A 17659-nucleotide genomic window follows, 5' to 3' on the forward strand; every position below is an offset into this window, starting at 1 on the left:
TATCATACCCTTAAAGGCATTTTGTTTGCCGAAACGTTGGTCTTTCAATTTTTTATTTATTTTTTGCATCGTGACTATACGAGCTGTGCTGACCTCTCCTTCCTTATAACGTAACTTTACAAACTGCTGTTTGTTTTAAAGCCATGATTGAAGAATGGAATAAGCTCCCTGCACAGTGCCACTGCCAACCAGTGTTGATTTTGACAGCACATTTTTAGTTTTAGTCATAGTCTCGCATCGGCTATTTTGGCGAGTGTGACACCCGGGCATGAGCATAAAATAACTTGTACTAATAGTTCTACTGGATGGATCTCTTCACACTTTTCCCGCCCCATCATTTTAGTTAATGTTAAACGGTTAGTATATTTAGTCATACTTTTAGAGTTAGACATCATAGTTTTCTTTTGTGGAATAAAAGGAAGTGAACAATAGTTTTGGTTTCTGACGACATCAGGTCTGGTATATGTAAAGTGTCTTTAGACAACTTGTGATTCAACAATATAACTTTAATATAACTGAATTGAAATGTACTATATTTTCCATAAGAATATACTACTGCATTCATTTCTTTCTTTCCCTTCAATCAGCACAAATCAGATGAAATCATCGTAGACCATCACTGTTCATTATTTACTTTTGCCCGTCGTAAAAAGGAACTGTTTTCACAAGGCAGCTGTAAAAGTGATGAATGACAGAAGCTTGATTGGTTTGCTGGCTGCTTGGCGGTGTTACATTTCCATTGTGTATACATAACACATAGTCTGCTGGTTAGGTAAAGGTTTTTGTCATGTTGCGTTTCTCCCCCTTTGTCACGTAGGATGATTTAAGGCAGCGTATGGACGGACACCGTATAGCCTCCAGGCCAAATTCTTGAAAGATTGCTCGATCTTGCTTGAAAGATTACTTTGCTAAACCCTTGAGGGTTTAGCAAAGTAATTTCCATGCATGATAATATGAACTCTGATATCCAGCCACTGTACTTTTTTCTCTCCCTTGCTTTGGATTTATGTGCTATGCTCATACACGCACGCACGCAGGCACGCACGTGCACACAGGCTCATGTATGATGTATAATATCATACATGTTTCTAATTTCAGACATATTATGTCTGAAATTAGAAACAGAAGCATTATCCTCGGGGGGGTCAACATGGAACCGAGGACAAGACAGACATTCGAGAAAACTCTCTAATTTAAGCGATTCATTGGTTCTCAAAGTGTTCAATTCAACCACTGCATGCAGGTCGGCGTATCGGCACATTCCTTGGACTCGGTGCTCGGTGTGTGCATGTTTATACCTGGAGGAAGGAAGTGTGTGTGTGTGTGCGTGTGCGTGTGTGTGTGTGTGTGTGTGTGTGTGTGCGTGCGTGCGTGCGTGCATGTTTCTACCTGGAGGAAAGAAACGTGCCTTAATGCAGTTCAGGTGATTGAGACCCATGCACTGTCTCATGAGCCGTGATGCGTATAGGGTCTCAACTTAAGCTCTCTCAGAATTGGCAAAACAGTGCAATTTTATTGAAAATATAAATATTATATGACATTAATTCAAGGAAAAGTGGGCCCCAATTCAGAAAAGGTTGAGACTGTCTGGTGATGCGTATAAAGAGCAGGATCAGACTGGTCTTCTACGCATGCTCTGTACATAGTTTCTGTATCCCTGGGCGACATTAGGAGACAAATAGTATACCAAAAACTAAATAATGTCTCCAGTCTTGCATGCTGCAAGGAAAGCAGCCTAGCCCAGATGGCATCCCTAAATATGGGCAGGTTGTCAAGACCTGAGCTGACCTTCTGGCACCAGCTCTCCCTGCATATAGCCCACGTGTTTCCAGAGGTCCACCATTGTATTGTCCACGGCGCCGGTACCCAAGAATATACTGCACCCACCCAAGCTGGCCTGAACCAGAACCATCTAATAGAAGAGTTGCGATGTTCAGGGGGCAGAAACCGAGCACTCAAGCGCTGTTCATGTAGCCTGAACTGAGACAAGCTGGAGTTGGAAATACATTGTTTTCAACAAGGGCGGCGCAAATAAGAGCAATTTTAAGCATGTGTGCAACATGACAACTGTTTTAAAGTATTGTACAGTAACAACTAAAGTCTCTTTAGTTGTACTATTACTAAAAAACGATCTAAAATAAAGGTATTTAAGATCATTAAAGCTGTCCAATGCATTTCTGCCTACTTCCGGTCCAGGACTTGTCCCAGTTGGTTGTCCCCATGCTCAATAGAAGTCTATGTAGGAGAGCCGCTGGGCCCTGGTTGCGCCCGGACCCCCATGTCGAAGACCCCTGCCTTAGACCCATTACAGTTTGCCTACCGCCCAACAACGCCATGTAGCAGTGGTTCCCAAAGTGGGGTCCAGGGACACCTAGATGTCCTTGAGGGAGTTCCAGGGGTTCCCCATATAGTTGGGAACCAAATGGACCCTCATGGGTATGTAACTCTACACTAAGAGAGTGTACATGGTTCCATTTGTACTCTCTCAGAGTTAAATTAACATTGATTTTACAATATAATTTGGGGGTCCCAGAGATATAAATGCCATTAAATGAGGGTCCATTGCCTAATGCATGTCAAACTGAGGGTCCTTGAAATTAAACAGGTTGAGAATCACTGCTAGAGCTTTAAAAACCTTCTCTTATGGGGGTCCCTGGCATATCTTCTCAAATTGAGGTCCGCGGGCGCATGAAAGAGTTTGGGAACCACTGCCATATAGCTACCAGGTTCTACATGCCACCCTCTCACCTTGACAAAACGACAACTAAGAGGGATACTGTGCGTGCGTGCACACGTGTGCGTGCGTGCACGCGTGCAGAAAGGGTGTGTGTGCTGTGTGACATGGACTGTCTTGTCAATAGGGCGACGGCAACATTTCGAGATGCTCAATACAATGGGGACAACCATGACCTCAGATGACCTTTGTACCCTTTGACCCTTGAGACAACTTCTCCTCGCTTGAACGAGCAGTGTCAAAGGGCGTGCAAACATACGCACACTTAAACAAAGACTCTGGAGATGTCTTCTCGTGTAGTGAGGGAACTGACAGATAAATCATTGTGACATGCATGCTCTGTTTGAGCATTCTGCAAGATGGCTTGACCAGGCAGTTTGTCTGTCTGTCCGCCTGTCCATTCGTCCGTCTGTCCGGACGAGAGATGATCTTCAAACTCCATGCATTTTCCTGGTATCTCACTCACTGATCGCAATAGAATTAAGTCTTTAGATTTCTTTGTGCATTCCGGATAATTATATCAAATAAATCAAATCAAATCAAAAAGTAACAGTTCAGATAATCATAACAACCAAAGAGCTTAAAAGGTGCTTTTACAGCTCACTGTAATGTATTTAATTTGAAAGTTAAGGGTCTCTTTAATGTTTTAGTGCGGTGCGGTGTCACATTCAGCTCTGCAGTCTGGAGATCCTTTTAGCTGCAGACATTGCACTGACAGTGCCATTTTCAGGTCGGGATACCAGTTTCATCCACTCAGGAGGGAGAACTCATGCAGGATACAGGATAAACAGGTGAAATTGGAAGTATCAGCACAAATAAGTAACAAGACTGAAGCTGATAAATGGGCACTCTTTAATAACTGGCTGATACTTATGGGACGGGGAGAACACTGTTACTGAACAAACAGTGTACAGTACTGTATATAGCAATGATTGCTATCCCAGTATAGAGCTTTATCTATATGACTTTTACACAACCTTTAACACTTGACACTTGAGATAAACAGAGTCTCCAAATTGCACATGTTCTATCCCACTGTGTATATCAGCTCCTCGCACGGAGAAGCTATCATATCATTTGTATTCAGACGGGTTGTCCTTGTCATAGCCACGCTTCTACAGAAGCATTACTCACACTAATGGAGCTCAGCATAAAGAGGGCATCTTTGGAATTACTACAATGACACTGAGGCAGTCCGGAGTGGGAGATTCTGTTATTGTGATCCAATGATATGCCTTGCAGTACTGTCTATGCAATGATGGGTTACTTGTCACTACAGCAGTGGTGGAAAGTAACTGAGTACATTTATTCAACTACTGTAATTGAAATTCTGACGATTTTGTTTTTACTACTTGACTTGAGTATCTGGCATCTCCCTTAGAGATAGAGTGAGAAGTTCAGTCATGCGAGAGAGACTCGGAGTAGAGTCGCTGCTTCTTCGCTCTGGAAAGGAGCAAGCTTATGGTTCGGGCATCTGGTTATGGTGCCTCTTGGCCGTCTCTCTAGGGAGGTCCTAGAGGTGAATCAGATTTGATTGGATGTGAGTCTAAATGAGGCCCTATAGAGATTGGGTGAAAACTTTTTTTATACAATTCTGAATATTTGTACTATTGCTACATTTACATGAAGTCTCCAGTCCTCACAGTATACTGTAGCTCACTTTGCCTGCAGGTAAGATCAACATAGGCCAAGTATAGGGAAGGAACTCAGGTCCGTACTTGAGGGAGTGTGCGTCATTTCTCTGCGTGCATGCATGCATCAGTGTGTGTATGAACGTGCATGTCTGTGTGTCCATCGTGTCCCTTTGCAAGCAGCCACACGTCATGCCCCCCAAATACACTTGATTGATGAATATATATATATATTTGATAAATACATGTGATTGTGATTGATACATCCGAGCGTGAATGATGCGCGACGGCAATGCTGTCGGCACTTCACCGATCAGATCGAATAAACACAGTGTGTGTGTGTGTGTGTATCAAGCAGAAGGCAATTTGTCAGAGTATAAAGCTTGTATTCAACAGGCATAGCAGACTTCATTAGCTAATGGCCTCGTCCAGAGCTAATCAATTCAGTCTGTCGGACATCCCCACTATACCCTGCCAAACAGTCTGATATCACTGTGACACGCACGTGCAACACACAAACACGCACGCACGCACAGACAGACATACACAGACACACACGCACGCACGCACGCCCACGCCCATGCACGCACAGGTGCTATAGTTTTCTTCTTCCTGTAGTAACTTACTTTTTCCATGTTTCTGCCTGCTGCTCTCCTCCCTCAGGCAGGCACTCTTCATGGGCCAGTAACATAGTTACTGTTTTATATATTGTTGTTTGAAATGTTTCTTTTGTTTACACTTAAGTTGTGAAATGGGACATTCTGCATAATGCGTTATTTTGCTTTTGATACCAATACTTTAATACCTTTGTACTTTCACTCAAGTAGGCAATTTTTTAATACGGAACTTCTACGTGTAAGAGAGTACTTATTAAGTAAAATAAATTGAGTAGGCCTACGTTTTCCATGCACTGCACAATTCAATAAAAACTAGATTGAAGTTGAAGTTTAGAATCTGAAGGGTGGGACTTCACTTGTCTCACACAAACACTTGTCTCACGCACACCCTCACAGAAGCATATTGCCCCCACACACACTTTTTTTCTTGATCGCCAACAGCTGTGTCTGTCAGCAACACACAGCAGGGGGCTTAGGTAGGGACCCCTCACTAGCCACTGTGTGTGTGCGCACACACACATACACACACACACACACGTTGTCTCTGCCTCATCCCACTACCAGCTGTGGCTCTCCTTGAACCCAGTGGCCTCATCAAATATTCAACGGTAACACACAGACACCCTTTATATGCCTGTGTGTAAAGGTCAGAGGTGACGTCCTTGGGATCCAGGGGGCAGGGGGAACTTTTCCATAGTAACACAAGCGCCACCAGTCACTATGTCGTTAACGGATGCTACTCTTTAGCATTGTGGGTAGTGAAACCGGTTTCCACCATGTGTGTTGGCACATTTTATTATGCTTTACTGTGTTTCCTTGAGTGGCATGATGGACGTGCGATGTCACGGCCCATCGCCCACCCTTGTTGGTGGATGGATTAGTGTCACGGCCCATCCTCCACCCACTTATTAGTGGGTTGATTAGTAGAGTATAAAGGCAGCTGGTCTCCTGTCAGCTGATTGTCTCTCTCTCTGCTGTTCATGGTGGCTGCCACACCAGGCTCTGCCAACCGGTGTGTCCACACAGAATATGTGTGTGTGCCGTTTATATTGGTGCAGCCTCGAGGCTACGTTACACTCCATTTGCTCCTTCCTTCTGGAGTCCTGCGTGCGGTGACGTCACCATCCAGTTGTCCACTTGTCCTCATATCTGGTCCACCGCGGTGGGCATCACGACGGTGCGTGTCGCCCTCGTTAAAGCGGGCCAGCATCACCACTGCTGCTTTGCTGGGGGCTTGTTTACGGGGCGTCCACACACGGCCTCCTCTTCCTTCACACTTATTCCTCCCAGTCGCCCACAACGGCCGGTGTGACAACCACACGGCGACTGACCGAGTATAGATTAACTCGGTCATCCATGGTTGACTGAACTTGGGGATGTCGCTGGTTTTATTCTTTTGTTTGTTTGTTTTGCATTTATTTATTTGAGTTTGATAGGTCGACACCTACATTTCCCTTAATTGGAGAATATTGCTTTGTGACAACCAGGTATAGTCTGGTGACCACCGGAGAGACAGGTGACAGCCGGAATGTAGACGGCACCCGGGTGAGCAGTATCGGTTAGTGCCCCAGCCTGTGTCCTCCGTGAGGAGGAAGCCCAACAACCCTCGGTGAGGCCTTTGGGAGGGCCATGCAAGCAGCAAGCAGAACCGCAGCACCATGTCCCTGCGGAACCATTGCCCACCACTCCTGAATGAACTGTCTGGTGCTGGGACTCTGGTGCAACGCACAGGTCTGAGCCTGGTGAGAGCAGGAGTGGACATGGTGAGATGTAGGAGGGGCCCGGACAGGAGACAACCCACAGAGCCTAGTCCCTCCATGTGCCAGAAGTGTACCTCCCAGCCCTGGCAGAGTAGTTCTGGAGTAGTTCCAACGGATTGTGTGCCCCTGGTTTTGCCCTAGTGGGACTGATTGAGGGCAGCTACTGGGACATAAGTCGGGACTTGATCACTCCCGGCTGGGTCGCCTGAGTGAGGGGTATGATGTTGAGAGACCCGAAACCCCGTTGACCTCAGGATACATCACTGAGGATACGTCCCAGGTGCATCCGTGCAATGTTTTTTAGTTATTTTTGAAAACATTCATGGCACTCCATCTTTAAATAAAAATATATATCTAAATCTACATAACAGAGGTCAAATCAAGATCATTATAGATTGGACACCCACACGCGCGCACGCACACACGCACAGGCCTGGATGACACCTCAGGTTCCAACACATCTCAGTTGCGTGTAATTACGAGACCGTCTTGATAAGCTGATCTGAAAACAGCCAACCCGCGACCACAGCTATGGGAGGAATGACTGAGTCCTCCGTGCCAAAGTGCTGTCTCAAACTTTCGCTCAGCAGCCAGCACATAAATCTGTCTTCGTTCTTCTTCCACAAGAACCGCAAGAACATGAAATGGAAAACAACAGGCATGCAAGCATATGTCGTTCCTGCGGCGGCCTACACAGCATGTTGAGGTGCGACTGTAAACTATTTATTTTGTCGCTTTGCAAAAACAGAAAGGGACCGGTGTGGTATATACACATGCGGTCTGCAAGGAGACAAATAACCAAAACACCAGCGAAAAAAAACGATGTACAGTAGATTGAAGAGGAAACAATAGACAGAGAGTAGTGTTTGTGTTCGTCTGCGTATTGCTGTTGTGGAACGCAGTCTCCCCACCACAGGGTTCCCTTCATCCCTCCCAATAAATCATCTTCTATCCTCTCTCTCCTCACATGGAATGAAGCAAAACCAAATCTCACGACTGAAAATGTAACATGTTTAGATATTATCATTCGAAACATATGTTGCTGCCGTTCTACTGTACATACAGCCAACCACAGATTGAGACTTTTCATGAAATATCTAGTAAGAGACCACGCACACCTCTAAAGTTTGACAGTTTAATGAAACAAAATGAGATGAATGCGATGAGGAACCCAAGGTTAGGGCGAGACTCAGGGTGGGAGTGTATATATAGTCTCGGGAGCTGACGGCCATCGTTGCTCTACTCGGGGAGCGATCGGTCGTCTCTGCTCCGTCACTGCCAGCCTGGATTCCTAGAGAAATAGAGACAGAAGGAAGAGCGAGAATCGAGGAGGAAGGAGGAGGTTGGGGTGGAGGAGGACGATGAATTTGAAAGCAGTGAATGGCAGAAATAGCCGATCTACAAGAGCACTCAAGTACTCAATCCGTGTTTGATCTGTTGTGAAGCAGAACAGACAAGCTGGGCCGAGATATCACGGCCTCTTTAGTCTTTTCTCTCTGGTTTCCATTTGTTTGAAATGGCCTTTTAAAGTCTTCAGGTGCTCCTAATGAGCAGCGGCCATTGTGCTGTTGCACTCTGGGAAGTGTAGTTTTTTGAGGTGCCAAGCAAAAGCTCCACTACTGAGTTTTGACTCAACAGTATTCATACTGTGGTGATCGCAGCAAGGATTGGCTGTGGAGAGTGTAGTGTAGTGGATAATGAGATTGTGAATGGGGAGTGGCTAATGAGTGAGGGTAATGTGGTCTCTACTCCTGATTCCTGAACCTACGTTGAACACAACTACATTTATGGAAGATGCTTCTGAGCATGTATTCTGTTGTTGGACCACTTCCGGATACAAAAATTCGGCCCGGACATTTTTAACAGAATTTCCCAGAACTTCACATTCGACACACACGTTCCACACCCCCACAGGGAGTGCAGTGCCAGGTATTGAGTCGGTCGGACCTACGGTTCTCCAGAACCACCACAAACGGCTCTGGTCAGGCTCTATGGGTCTAATGAGGCCACTCCTTTCACCTGGGCCAGGCTCTGCCCATGGGCCTAATGAGGCCAACTTTCACCTGTGCAATTTCCAGCCTCTGCCTCAGCCAATTGAGGCTCAACCAATCGGGCTCTGCCAGTGGGCCGAATTGATTGCCAAGTACACTTTTCAGTTTGCACTCTTCACACACAGGCACACAGGCTGACAGTTAAAACCGTTCCCAAGTAGGCCGGTGGCCGACTGCGACAGGCACGTACAGGTCTAGTGTTCAATGAACCAAAGGAAATAAACAACTCAAAAAGGAACTGCTGATTCCTATTTCCTACTGTGGCAAATATTCAACATATAGGACAATGAGCCAAACAGCTGCGCCATCATTGTCGGGTGTATGAATGGGTGATTAGACTAAACAAACATCAAAGGGAATCTCAAAGGGACTTTCCGGACTTAAGTTGTTTAATTGCAGACGCACACAAGCGGATGAATGGAGAATGGTGAGTTGGATGTCGGGAGGTGGAAGGTTAGGACTGAGGCTACAGTAGAACGCTGAGGTGGTATCTGAACCAGAAGGTACAGGTAGGCGTTGGCTGGTTAAATCCTCTCTCTCAAACAGCCGTGTACGCAGCCGTGAGAGCAGCACTGATTGAGATGACGTCAGGACTGAATTCCTCAGTGCATCTTTTCACACCACCCCTGACCACTTCAAATACTCTTTAATCTTAAAAACGAGTAATATCCCAGTGTAGTGCCCAAGTCCCTGTATTAGGCGCTACTGGTGGCTGACAGACGAGGATCAAGTTTAGATGTGTGCTGAAGTGAAAAGAACTATAATGTCCAGAATGTTGACTTATGTTCAAATAAAGATGTTTATTTACCGTCTAAAGTCCTATACTGAATACAAGGAAATACATACAAATAATAAACAGTCATGGCTCAAATGGCTCTTACACCAGAATAGCTCTAATAGATAGATAGATATATATTAATAGAGACGGCACCCAGAGGAAACCCTGAGGCGAAATGGACATAGTGGCTTAAAATTTGGTATTGCAGCGCTGGGCCATTGTCCGGGCTGGGCCTTGTCCGTTGACTATCATTGCGCACGTTCATGATGACAAGTGAATGCTGTTTCATACGTGAGCGCGTGCAATGATAGTCAACGGCCAGCGCGTTCACGATTTGGCCCAATCCATCCCAGAATGCACTCTGTTCCTACCCGGAAGGTGAAGAGTGAAATCGCCTCATGCGCTTTTGAGCAACTTAATGCAAGTGGATGGGAGGAGAAATCCAGGGGCCGTCTCTATTAATATATACTCTAACATCTAACATCGTCACAACATGTGACGTGCAGGCAGGCAGGCAGGCAGGCAGCTTATCTGTCTGGTCTGTCAATTACAGGCTTGTGATGCTGGCTGGGATGGTTAACATTTCAGAGAGACCATTGGGACTGGTTCTGGTTGAGTGGTGAACCAGAACCCCTGAACCTATAAACCCAGCTCCTCTTCACTGCTGCTGTCCCACTAATTGGTTACAGAACTGTAAAGATGACCACATACATACATTCTATATTTGTGGGGGACACTAAGGCGTGTTTGGAAATAGCGCACTGTGCAATGCAAACTAATAGGCGAGTGTGCTCCGGTGCGGTATTTCCGAACGTGCCCTAAATGTCCAATGAGGCTGGCAAAGGGGGCTTTTACAGTTGAAAAAGCACTTCCAAGCGCCCGAGTTGAAAGCAGATACACACAATTGTAAACGCTGCCAACAACAAATAAATGCACACCAACACGAAATAAATGCACTGTGTGTGTGTGTGTGCGTGCGTACGTGCGTGCGCATGCGACCTCTAACCTCTCCTGTCTAGTTTAGCTGTGCTGTGGTACTGGTCTGCTGATCTGCATATATACATAGGGTTGACCTTTGACATCTACCGGAGGGTCAGAGGCAGTGTACGTGGGAAGTAACTAAGATACTAAGTACATTTACTCAAAGTGCTGTACTTCTCCAGCACAATTTTGAGGTATTTGTTTAATTGACTTGAATCATGTCATTTTCTACTTCACTTTCAGAGAATTTCCCATAATTTTTTCCCATAGACGTTTCCCCCCCTCCCACATGTTTACTGTACATATATTTCTCTTTTAGTTTTCTACTCGTTTATTTCATGTTAATGTTTCAAGTACAAAGAACGCCAATATAGGCTTACTTCTCTGTGCTTGTCTTTGCAAAAATTTTAGTAAAGTATTCAATTAATCCATCACAGTTATTTATAAGCGACTTTATGGAAAAAAACAAGTGACCAATGGGCAACTGTGCAACACTGGTAGGTGTGCTTGTCAGGGTCAGTGCTGTCTTCCCAGACTTCTATTCTCCTACAACCTCACAAAACACGAAACTCGTGTGTGTGTGTGTGTGTGTGTGTGTGTGTGTGTGTGTGTGTGTCTCTCTCTGTGTGCTCTGTCCCCCAAAAGGGTCCTTGAGGGGGTTCCAAGGGGGTCACATCAGAATGTGTTAATATAGCATCATCAAAAAGTTAACCACTTTAGGCCTGGGCTGTGGCTCAGCGGTCCAGGCACCTTGGCTGGTAATCCAGTCTGGCAGCGTGCCGTGGGTTCGACTCCCGATCCCGACGACCTTTACTGCATGTCCCCCTCCCCATCTCTCTCCCCATTTCCTGTCAGCCTACTTTCTATCCCTCCATAAAAAATATAAAATAAAAGGTGAAAGCCACAAAGAATGTTAACCACTTAACCACAATTAAAAAATGAGACAAAAAAAAAAGAAACATTTTTAACAAAACAAAATATGTACGGGGGACGGGGGTCCTGAATGGCTCAAATTATATTTCATATTGGGTCTGCGGCCAAACATACATCCATTAAGTTGGTGGTCCCTGCCTGGCGTCAGTGGCGTGGAAAGGTTTGATTATCATGCGGTTGTACATCGTTGCAATGATACATGAAACTGATGCCACGTATATCTATGTGTTGAGAGAGAAACCAGTGGAACAGTCTTTCCACAAACTCTTGGATAGTGTCTCTCAGTGTTGTGGGCAGACAGACTGTGGTGAAGAGACTAGCCCTGAATGCAGGGCCAAATTAGGCACCATTGGGCCTGGGTACCGGGGCACAGGGGCCCTTGGCTCTCAGGGGACCTTCGGGGAAACTGGACCACGCGATACTGGGTTTGAGGCCAGAAGCGTACAGCGTCCATTGGGCCACCCGGGCACAGGCCCAGTCAATTGAGATCTTGCCCATGCAGTCTAGCTTCTAAAATACTACGACTAATAAGAAAAACAAGAAAAGATAGCCTAGATTGGCACTGGCAGTAACCTCGCGTCAACAGACTTTCCACCTCACCTCGGAGTGACATTGGCAGCCCCTCACATGTGCTGCACGTGCACTATAGGGGACCCCTCACGGCCCAGGGGCCCTCGTGGGGTTAATGCTGCTAAACACATGTGCTCTTCAGGCCAACACATGCATTGTAGATGTCACACTTTTTTCGACTGCATGCATGACTGCCTTGTAATATATGAACACTAAAATTACTGTATATATGCCTTAACTTTACAATGAATTAATCCTGCTTAAACCAGCCACCGCAAAAAACAGCACTGAGTTGCAAAGCCAGCTGTAGCCATACTATGTTGAATATTGTTGACTCCTTTTCTCAGCAGAAAAAATTTATGGAAACTCGAGATATGAGAGATTCTGTCCTTCATTTATAAGAACATACATGGGGTGGCGGTAGCTCAGGGGTAGAGTGGCCGGATGGAAACCGATGTTGCCAGTTCGATCCCGGACTCCCCCAGACCTAGTGTCGGAAGTGTCCTTGAGCAAGACACTGAACCCCTAATTGCTCCTGGTGTGCAGGTTGGTGCCTTGCATGGTTTACTCTGCCATCGGTGTATGAATGTGTGTGTGAATGGGTGAATGTACAGTAATGCACAATCTATGTAAAGCGCCTTGGATAAAGGCGCTATATGAATTAAGCAATATTACACGAGAGGGTGTGGTTTAACGTGATTATTGCCACGACAGTGATGCGGTCAGGAACGAGACGTAGTCGAGTTCCGCAAGCATCACTTAAGATGGCGATTGTAGCCCCCAGCCAAGACCCAGCCCGCAACAGCCCTGCCAATCAGGCTCAGCCCTATTGGCACGACAGGTTGTTGTGTTGGTCTGGCGAGTGGGAGGCCTGGGTTCAATTCCCGCTTTCTGTGCAATGCTACACTGGCATCCTATATTATGGTGAATAGGCAAATATTTTCTATTGTTTGAGACAGTGGTTAAAAACTGTCCTTCATTTTTGAAACTTCCTCAAGTACGTACCCCACTTTGAGAATCACTGTTTCAGTGGACTGGTAGCTATTGGAAATATCAGTTCTGTCATTGGGTGGTTGCCACCAAAGGAGGCATGGCTGTAGTGACTGGGAGCGTGTAAGCCTTCACTGAGTATGTAAATAGGACACAATGACGACTTCAGCACTAAATGGAAGCTTTGTATACTGAACTCAAATGCCCTTCCGACCTTCATTCAGGCCGTACTAATGCATTTAAGCTGCCCTGCATTGGACTGAAGCCTTTATAACCACTGGAAGCAACCGTGGTTTTCCCACATTCATTATATAGCGTCTTTTTTGCGTCGCATGACTGCGTGTCATGTGTGTGTGTGTGTGAGGTCTTTTAAAATGTCAAATGGAGGACAGACAAGCAGCGCTTGTTAAGGGAGAATTCCAGATGAACCATTTTCTTACGTTAATCTGATGTTATTATAGAGAGGGTATGCATGAAGTGAGTAGCAAAGTGAGTGGCAAAGTGAGTTTAACGTCGTTTAACATAGTTTAATGCAAGATTTTCTGTATGGATGTGTCAAGGCCAGAAAGTAGTTTTTTGCCACTCAGTAGGCGTTCCTGCATAACTTCCGGGTATGTTGATGATGTCACGCGCATACCCTCTATAGCCAAGAACGGTATCCAAACCATCTCGCCCCTCTATTATTTTCCGCCGACCTCACACAGACCTCTCGGTGCCGCAGTTCTTGCATTATTTATTTTGTTTTACTGAGAATAAGGTTGGAAATAAGTTTAGGTTTAGGCATAGTTTTACTGGGGATAAGTTTAGGTATAGGGCAGGGTTCCCCAATAAATTTTCTCAAGGGCCATTTTGACTATAGGGTACCGAGTCTGGGGGCCGAGTCTGCACGTGCGAGGTCGAGGTCTTGCCCTGAAAATTCTTCTTCAGGGCAAGACCCCATTTGAAAAGGATGCCCAGTTTGACATGCATAGGCTACTGACCCCCATTTAATGCCATTTATATCTGGGACCCCCCCATTTGCCGCAAATGGCCCGCGGGCCGCGGTTTAGGCATAGTTTTACTGAGGTTAAGGTTAGGAATAAGGTTAGGTTTAACCGTTTAAGCATAATTTACTTAGGTTACTTTAGGAATACCAGGCCAAGCAGTTCCGCCGGCTGTACGCCCGGGGCGAGTTGGTAAAGGGGCGACTCATTTGGTATTCCCAATAACCAGTGGTATAGCTTGAGAGAGTTTAGCTAAATTGGCACTCATTGGGCTAAATTCTGCCATAGCCACTTGCCCAAATGTGCCCAAATGTGATGACCTCATCACATTTGTGATGACCTCATCACATTTGTGATGACGGGTATGGCAGTTTTTCTCATGCAAAACTAATGCTTGCAATGGATGGGTTCAGATGATGTGATCTGTAGCATGCCAGTAGAAACATAGAATTTTATGTAGACATAGAATATGCATAGTTTAATTATATAGATATATTCCACTGTTATGTTTGTAGCTTACGTATGATTCATGATAACTAGTCTTTATGATGTATCACCATGTTTTGTTCTTGCTTAATGTAAATCGCTAGGGATTAAGAGCGTCTGCAATATAAATTGTAATGCATATGTCACACTATCATCCTCATGTGAAATTAAAATGGTCTAACTCTGCCCCCTGCTGTTCCCACGTAAGTAGTGGGGCTCAATGGTTCACAGAATTACAAAATTCATGGTTCTGTTGACTGTTCGGGTCAATATTTTGGTGTCACGGTTTGATACTTCAATATCTTTTTGTTTTGACGCACAACTTGGCACAAGATGTGCCTAATCTTAATTAGACTACCTCTTATTTATAGACTAGTATTTTGAAACATTTTAAAATAGTGTAAACAGCCTCTATTCTACACGTTATGAGCACAAAAAAAAACAAAAACAAGGGACGCCTTATTTGGTCTAGTACCACACTTCAAACATTTCAAACAAACTGCACCAATTCAGTTCAAATGCAACAGCTCATCCAGCTCATCAGTTCAGTTCACCAGTGTAGTATTTGGAGTCTAAAACCAATCATCAGTGTCAGTGTTAATATCATGTATTGTAAAGGAAGATTAAAATGTTTGCAGAAGAATAGGGATACAGACCTGCCACAGCCAGTGATGTGCACCTCACCGACTGAGACAAAATGGCTGTGCTTTATACTAGGGTGTGGTGATTACTAGGGTGTGGTGATGATTGCTGAGTGACCATACAAATGCATGCATACTGATGCATACAAACAAATACAGACATACAATTATAAACCTGGGTTACACATGGCTGTCTTCTGCTTCTTCTACTCTGCACCACTGTTTGTAATTCATTATTGTAATTAATTACAACACGTATTTCAACGTATAAATTATGAACTATCAATCAATGTCAAGAAGACTATTTAATTGTGCTCTTTAATAGTTACAGTAATAGTTATGTCCGCGTCTGTGAAAAGTTTATAGTAGGCCTACACATGATAAATCAACCAGTAAAATGGCCCATTAATCTTACATTTTGTATTATTCTAATGTGCACTTCTTGCAGTCGCCCAGCAGATGGTGCTGTTTGTCTCATCCATGTGATCCATCCGATAATATAGGAACTGCATGGAACTAGTGGTCCGTCCGTTGGGTGGGCCGCCGGTGAGTCATCCCAGATGACTTTTCTTGTACCACCACCACCACCACCACGCTGACTTCTGGTCCTCGTCATAAACAACGCACACTGTGGCAAGAAGAGTGAGTTTAAAAATCTTTATTTTCTATATCAAAACAATGACAAACGTTTCGTCAATCCAGCCTTATTCAGTGTGGTGGACCCTCTTGTAAACAAGTGTAATGCTTAATTGGGTCGTCCACTCACAGTTAACAGTCTTTGTATTGAGTTTGTGCTTGAAATGTACTGTAATTCTGCAAACTGTTAAAAAATATTTCAATCAATCAATCAAAAAGTCGAACCACTGACCAAGCATGCACATTGAAAGCTTTGAGCTATAGGGAAAGAATTAAAGAACACCCGGCTGTGTATTCTCTAATAACTTTATTTTGTTGTTGTTGAATGCATTGACTTGTTTCCTGGTTTAGCTGAGATCATTGGCCACTCAGTCAAACCTGGGGGAGAGAGACGGACCAATTAAGACTGTGGTTATCATGATGATGGGCAGGTGCAATGTGGGCAATGATGTGGAGTTTTGTTGTTGAGCTTTGATTGAATGCCTGTGATGTGTTTCAGTAAAGATTGGACTGGACCTGCATGTCATAGCAATATCCTTGAAAGGATGTTGTAGTGTATACTGTATAGTGGGACTTATTATATAACTTGTATAGTTCATGAAACGCTTTTAGTTAGAGCTGGGACTTGATTTAAAAATAATCAAATTAATTCGATGATTTGTAATGAATTAATCAAAATGAATCACATGTTTAATTGGCTATATGAATATTTGACCTTATCTTTTTATTTTTTATTATTAAAACTGATCAATGAGTGAATTATTATTTTTTAATCAAGGTGGAATTAAACAGGCCAACAGATCAGTGCAAATTTTACTGTATGTTTATTGTTTACTTGTATATGTATTGTATGTTTGTTCATTTATCTATTACAGTCCAGTTAGTGACCCATTAGGGCATAGATAGAAAAATACATGCATCATTGGCCGCTGCAGTTCGTGGGAGCCGTGTGTCTCCAAAGAAGGCGAACGTCAAGCGGAAGGCAAGGCACGCTACGTCACTGCCACTCAAGTGACTGCTGGCCTGCTACTGGCCAATCACAATGTGTCATTTCCGGGACTTATATCGGTTCAATCCAAAGGAGCTTTATTGGCCTCAGAGTGCATGACAAAACAAACGCTGTGCCTCTGATGATTGGCCTATACCGAACGTCCGCTTCTGTGACTTCCGCTCATGCTTCCAAAGCTTGCCTCCATGTTGCCTGCAAGAGAGACACATGCCCCAGAGCCGAAGGAGGCGTCATGCGGAAACAACGGTCGGACTACAGCGCTCGAACGTGCGCTGCTTCCGTGCTTGCGGTTATGGCACGTGCAGAGTGTTAGAGAGGCAGGGGCTGAAATCCCGTTAAGAGGGCACCTTTGGACAACAATAGCAAAGATAGCAGATCTACAAGCTCACAACTTGAGCTTGTAGATCTGTAGATCTTGTAGATCGGCTATTTTCAGGGTGCAACCCTGCACTCTTTAGTTAGTGGAGATGCGGTGTGTACGACATGGATTTCGAAAAACAAATTAGTTCAACCCAAAATGCTGCATTCCAAGTTCAATTCTCCTGCATGCTGCCTTCCAATATGGCATGGAAAGGAGTGGCATAATTAGCATTTCTTCCACCATAGTAAATGTTGCATTTGTGTTCTGGAAAGGGCAGTTGTTTTACAGACGGGTAAAAGGGCAGGGGCTGAAGCACCCTTTGACGTCTATGTGTGCACGGTCTGATGACTGTCGGACCAATGGTATGTCGGCGCTAAAGCCTGTACCCTCTATACCTTTTTATGACTATGCATTAGGGCAGCATTAGGACTATGCATGAGTCCATCACAGGCTGCCAGTGCTCTTGGAGTGTGTGCTGGCAGCAGAGCATCAGGTGTT

Source organism: Protomyctophum parallelum (assembly GCF_964188405.1).
Source record: "Protomyctophum parallelum genome assembly, chromosome: 10".
NCBI classification, from domain to species: Eukaryota; Metazoa; Chordata; class Actinopteri; order Myctophiformes; family Myctophidae; genus Protomyctophum; species Protomyctophum parallelum.